The sequence below is a fragment of the Penaeus monodon genome, chromosome 18, assembly GCF_015228065.2.
Source record: "Penaeus monodon isolate SGIC_2016 chromosome 18, NSTDA_Pmon_1, whole genome shotgun sequence".
Lineage (NCBI taxonomy): Eukaryota > Metazoa > Arthropoda > Malacostraca > Decapoda > Penaeidae > Penaeus > Penaeus monodon.
The window spans coordinates 39564932-39572431 of record NC_051403.1 but is presented as its reverse complement, the minus strand read 5'-3'; positions in this window follow the sequence as shown (position 1 = coordinate 39572431).

The window sequence follows — 7500 nt, the reverse complement described above, 5'->3', positions numbered from 1 at the left end:
GTGTTAGAACTTTAAAGGAGAAGGACAACTGTTAGTTTTTAGTCATTTGCTATGACTCGCCTAACAGAAAGGAAAACGGCAATAAGAACAGCCAGTGCAGAAATGCTTAAAATCCCATAATAATAATAGCAGTAATAATAATAATAATGATAATAATAATAGTAATAATAACAATAACGATAATAAGGATAATAATAATAATAATGATAATAATAATAATAATAATAATAACAATAATAATAATAATGATAATAAAAATAATAATGATAACAATAGTAATAATAATGATAATAATAATAATAATAATAATAATAATAATAATAATAATGATAACAACAACAACAACAACAGCAACAACAATAATGATAATAGTAATAATAATAATATTGATGATAATACTTATGGTGGTAATGTTAATGTTACCGCTAATGCTAAAGATAATGATATAGATAATCAAAATGATAATGATAATGATAGTAATAATGACAATGATAATGATGACGACACTAATGATAAGCATAGCAATAATAGAATAGTAGTGATAATAATGATGATGATAACATCAAATATGATAATAAGTTAGTATTAAAAGTTAATAAAAGTATACAGATAAATGAATAGATAAATAGAAGTAGAAGATATTATGAATAATAATAATATTGATAATAGTAATAATAATAATAATAATGATAATAATAATAATAATAATGATAATGATAATAAGGATGATGATGATGATGGTAATAATAATAATGATGATAACAAAATAGTAATAACAACAACAACAACAATAATAACAGTAATAATAGTAATGATATTAACAATCATGTTAATAATAATAATGATAATGAATAATAAAGATAACAGATAATGATAACAATCGTAACGTAAATAAAGATATAACAATCACTGAATAACAACAGCAACACCAATAATAAAAACAACAAAAGCAACAGGTAAGTGAATAAAACTAAATAGATAAATAGATGGATGAATAGAAATAAAACTTGAGATCTTGGAGAGAAGAGAAATAGAAGAGAAGAGAAAAGAGAAATAAAAGAACAGAGAAATAGAGGAAGAGAGAAAGGGAGAAGGAAGGGAGAGATATTGCCCAAACTTCCAAGAATCGTGAAAGTTCTCAGGCAACACAAAGGATAAAATTGATCACCATTGTGAGCCAAATGAAAGAAGAAGAAGAAGAAGAAGAAAAGAAGAAGAAGAAAAGAAGAAGAAGAAGAAAACGAAGAAGAAGAAGAAGAAGAAAAGAAGAAGTCGAAGAAGAAGAAGAAGAAGACAAAGAAGATGAAAAAGACAAAGAAGAAGAAGGCAATGAAAACAAAGAAGACAAAGAAGAAGAAAAAGAAGAAGAAGAAAACAAAGAAGAAGAAGAAAAAGAAAAAGTAACCTACAAAATTGAGAGACTTGTCTTGCCATATTTGTAAAAGGGTTAGCGAGGAAAAATAAATAAATAAATAAAAATAGATAAACAGGTAATAATCATATAACAGAGGATAACAATAGTAATGATAACTACAGTGACGATTATGATGATGGTGATTATATCAGTGATAATAATATAAATACTATTTCGACTGCTACTGCTACCACTAATGCTAATAGTAACAATGGTAATAAGACAAAGGGAATGATAGTAATGATAATGATACAATGATAATGGCAATAATATTAATGATAATGATAATAATAACGATGATGATGATGATAATAATAATAATAATAATGATAATAATAATAATAATAATAATAATAATAATAATAATAATAATAATAATGACAATAGTAAAAATAATAATGAAATAATAATAATGATAACAATAATAATAATGTTTACTACTTATATTGCCACTATTACTATTACTACTGCTACTGTTGATAATAATTATAACGATCTTGAAAACAAAGCTGAGATTATAATAATAGCAATGACAATATCAATAGCAAAAGGGATACTAGTAATGATGATAATGATTGCTAATATTGATAATGAAAAGGATGATAGTCAGATATTTATAATGATGATTATAACAACAGAACAACAGAATCCCAAAATAAATTTGAATAATAACACAACAAACAATAGCAATAATAGTAATAATGATAATAATAATAATAATAATAGTAATAATAATGATAATGCTGATAATAATAGTAATATTAATAATGCTAATGAAATAATAATAATAATAATAATAATAATAATAATAATAACAACAACAACAACAACAACAACAACAACAACAACAATAATAATAATAATAATAATAATAACAATAACAATAATAACAAGAACAATAATAATAATAATTAAAAAAATAATAATAATGATAATAATAATAATAACTATTGTTATTATTATTTTAATACCATTATCATTATTATGATAATCATTATTATAACTACTTGTACCATTATCACTACTATTATCATTATCATTATGATGATGATGGTGATGAGGATGATGCGAATAATGACAAAAAAGTAATGATAAGCCCATAACGATAACCAGTTACAACATTAATTTTCTATAAGAGTGCTATGAACAGGTTATGAGTAAAGTAAAGACCATAAGACACACCACATTTCCCACAATTTAATAAAACTTACACATGCATAAGGCTATTACGCTCTCCATAGCATATTACAACGGACCTACCACTGGGAGATGTTTGAGAAGCAGAGGTTAAAAAAGGCAAATGTCAAAGAGACAGATGTTAAAAAAAGGCAAATGTTAAAGAGACAGAGGTTAAAAAAGGCAAATGTTAAGGAGACAGATGTTAAAAAAGGCAAATGTCAAAGAGACAGATGTTAAAAAAGGCAACTATTAAAGACTATTATTATTAATGTTGAAAATGTTAAAAAGGTAAATTCAGAAATGGGTAGATGTTAAAAGGCAAATAAAAAAAAAGAGATCAGATCTTAAAAAGGAAACTACAAAAAAAAATAGATGTTAAAAGGGAAAATGTAAAACAAGAAGATGTTAAAAGGGTAGATACTTCAAAAAAAAAAGAAAAAAAAAAGAAATGATAATAAATAAATTAAAAAATATATATATATATATAAATCTATTCGAGTATCTATATTTCCCCTCCCCCCCCTCCCCCACGGTGCCACGACGAAAGAAAGAAAGAAAGAAAGAAGAAAAAAAACTATGCAAAAATACCCCGAAAACAATATACAGAGAAATATTTCCAAAAGACACAGGTGATACCCCTTCGTCAGTGTCCAAGACAGCCATGAGGAGCAGCGTCAGTGAACAGGGAATCGACAACAAACCGAATGAGGTAAGAAAGGAGGCGGGCTAACAGATAAGAGAAATAAGAAATGACGCGTGAACGGAGAGAGAGAGAGAGAGAGAGAGAGAGAGAGAGAGAGAGAGAAAGAGAGAGAGAGAGAGAGAGAGAGAGAGAGAGAGAGAGAGAGAAAGAGAGAGAGAGAGAGAGAGAGAGAGAGAGAGAGAGAGAAGAGAGAGAGAGAGAGAGAGAGAGAGAGAGAGAGAGAGAGAGAGATGAAAAAGGGGGAGAAAGGGAGTGAGGAAGGAGGGAGGCAGGCTGAGAGAGAGGGAGAGAGAGAAAGAGAGTGACAAGGGATGGGGAGGGAAGAAGGAAGTGATAGAGAAAGGAGAGGAGAGGAGGAGAGAAAAAGGGAACGAGAGCGAGAAAATAGAATTACAGGTCTCAAAGGAATATCCGCTTTGTAGCTTTTATGTGGATCGTAAAAATGGGCAGTGGACGGATTGATAGTCCTGATGTGGCAAAAAAGGGGGTAAAGCATAAAGACGCTATAGCCTGTTTGTTTCTTTTTTTAAAAAGCTTAGGAACACTCACATAAGAATCTGACGAAAGTTTTAAATAAATCGAAATATATACCTTCTTAAACATACATTTATCTCTCTTTTTTTTCTTCGTTTCATTTCAGAATTGTGTTTCAGATTCAGAATGATTCATAAAAGTAATAAATCTTATCGGCCTGCCTCTTCTTTTTCTCTTCTCACTTGTTGCATTTTCAATATGTGCTAATCATGCAACTGTTACGTGGTAAGAGTAAGAGCTTGGATTCGAGACGTCTCATTCCGCTCCGAACCAATAGTCTTCGATACAAAGATTCGAATCGTGGCTTTGAATTGTGAACCACCTCACTCACCCTCCTCAAAAAGTTTCCCTTAATATCACTTTCTTATGTTTTCTATGCTAGTCACTAACATATTCCTGGAAAGAGCATCGTTGTCTTACAGCGTACAGCGTTGTAGGCAACCGTTAGAAATTAACGTGTTTTTTTCCACCCTTTCTGTTTGTGAGGACAGACGGCAAATAGATTTAATGCCAATATCTGCAGCTGCGGTTTAGATTCGGACCTCAAGTGACAAGTACGCCCTTGACCGCTGCATGTGGTTGGTTATCTTGAAGAGGTATTGATTGCATGAGTGTTATCCTCATATGCGGCCGATGCTACAAGCGGATAGTACGTTAGACCAAGGCAAGTCGCACGACCCACAGTCTCTCTCCACGTCGCCGAGGATTACGACTTGCTAACATCCTCGCATCATTCTGCTGATGTTCAACGTATTTTTATTTGTTTATTTATTTTCTTATTTGTTAGTGTTTTTGTATGTATTTCTAAATAAATGTTGGTGATTTTTTTTTCAGTTTAATACAAGTTTGGATTTTTTTTTTTTTTTTTTTTTTTTTACATGGAACATCTCCAAAAGACCTTAATCAACCATGAATATCTTAATGTGTGTGTGAACACACACACACACACACACACACACACACACACACACACACACACACAAACACACAAACACCCACACACATACACACACACGCATATATATATACACACATATACACACAAACACACACACACGCACATGTGTGTATACTTCCTTACTTTTCCCCGAATGACGACCTCGCCAACAGGCAATAACCCCGACTCAAAAAGGAAAATATCGACAGAGGATCTAATGATGTTGCAAGATTTTTGCATCATATGTCAACAGCATGCTGGCTGCCGCCTCCTTTTATCATGATTTCTCGTGGGAGAGATATATCTCTCACTCACTATGAAACGCAGGAAATGACAGAGAGAAATGGATAATTGAAAATATAGACGTTAAAAAAAAATAGTGTGCTTAGGTTGGTTATGTTGTAAAATATAATGGAATTATATACCTATTAGGCTCAAATGTGGATCTTATGAAACAAGGCCATAGTTTGCTATACACAAAATTACGTAATACTGTAGAACCTTGGAGATGTGAGAAAATCCTGCTTTTCTCTGATATCGTAATAAAAAGGAAAATTTGAAGTTCATATAAAGGTCAGAACGAAGCTTTGTTGCCAACTCAGGACGACCTACAGGCATGAACGCAGTAGAGGACTGTGTTTTATTAACAGAATTTTGATACGTTATCCTTGACTTTCCTCTTTACAAAAGTGTAAATCATGGTAAATCCTGAATCAATGCTTTAAAACAAAATGGTAAAGGTAATTGCCAATGTGTCAAGGATCTTTATATATGCGTCATCTGGACCAATGTTCTCTGCATCAGGTGCATTACATCATCATTCTTCACAGCATGATTACCTGGCAGACTTGGGATTCAGGCTGAAATTGACCAAAGTTTATATTGACTTAAAGCGAAGCGAGGTGCCACAGAGGTAAGTGCTTTGGACTTTTGTTTGAATTAACACTCTCATTTGCGATGAAAGCTGAAACTTTGTATGTGATTATAAAGCTCAGTTCTATACTTTTTTTTTTACTGAATGTTGCTTTTGATTGCTAAGTTAGTTTTAAGATATTGTTGAAATGATGTTAATAATGCTTGGATTTCCTTGAATGTTAAACATGTCCCTAAATTTAATAGTTCAAAGGTATATAATCATGGTTTGCTGTTATGTAGAATGTTTTATGTACTATCATTAATAATAACGAATAATCATTGCAGCTTGTGTTTATGATTATGAATAAATCATGAGACTCATGTATTTTTAGAGCTATGAGAACATTTTTCATAAATCAAGGAATCCTCTCTAATTATCTATCTACTTCTATCTATCTATCTATCTGCTTCTCCCTTTCGACCGAGGGAGGCGGAGGAAGAATAATAGAAATGAAGAAAGGGAGATGAAGTAGACAGAGAGCGAAAGGGGGAGGGGAATCCCCCTGCCAAAGACTCCTCCGAACAGGGCAATATACTCTGCCTGAAAATCACTTTTGTTTTACGCAGTGTTAAGCAGGACGTCCCTGTGATAAGAGGAAGAAAGGAAATGGCAGAATAAAACAGGAAATAAATGCGATATATTATGGACAATTTTTTTTTTTCAGAGAGAAAAGAAGGAGAAACACACTCTCTTCTCTCTCTCTCTCTCTCTCTCTCTCTCTCTCTCTCTCTCTCTCTCTCTCTCTCTCTCTCTCTCTCTCTCTCTCTCTCTCTCTCTCTCTCTCTCTCTCTCTCTGTCGTTCTGTCTGTCTGTCTGTCTGTCTCTATCTGTCTCTCTCTGTCTCTCTCTCTCTCTCTCTCTCTCTCTCTCTCTCTCACTTCCCCTCACTCCTCTCTTCTTCTCTCTGCTCCACATACTTTCTCAGACTCCTCTCTCTCTCTCTCTTCTCTCTCTCCTCTCTCTCCTCTCCCTTCTCTCTCCTCTCTCTTCTCTCTCCTCTCCCTTTCTCTCTTCTATATATATATATATATATATATATATATATATAATATATTTATCTATCTATTTATATACATGCACATGCACACACACACACACACACACACACACACACACACACACACACACACACACACACACACACACACACACACACACACATACAGACACACACACACACACACACACACATACACACACACACACACACACACACACACACATACACATACACACACACACACACACACACATATATATATATACATGTATATATATATATATATATATATATATATATATATATATATATATATATATATATCACTCCCCCACTCTCTCTCTCTCTCACTTTTAGTGGGATATATTGTCCTATTTATCAGATTGTCTACTCATCCATTTACGCTTTCACAAATTCTATTGCTTATCTTCCTTCGTTTTAATTATATTTCAAAACGTTTCCCATTTGGAAAGCGCGATATACCTTAAAAAGGAAATGAAAAACAGAATTAAAATGTATTCAGAGAAACATTCGTAGGTGGGGGTTCTCCTTCCCCTCTCGCCCCCCCCCCCCCACAACCCCACCTCTCTTACAGCAGCTCAAAAGCACGAAATGATTTCTCTCCAAAAAAACGTTCCACCAGTTTCGAAACACTGATGGAGATGGATAGATAAAGAGAAAGAGAGAGAGGAGGGAGGACAGATAGCGAATCTCAATGCAGTGTTCTTGTCAGATTAGATTCTCGACGAAACTTCTGTTTGTTTCGCCTCTCCAGACTTCAGGCCGCGCAGGATTTCACGGGATTACACTGAATAGA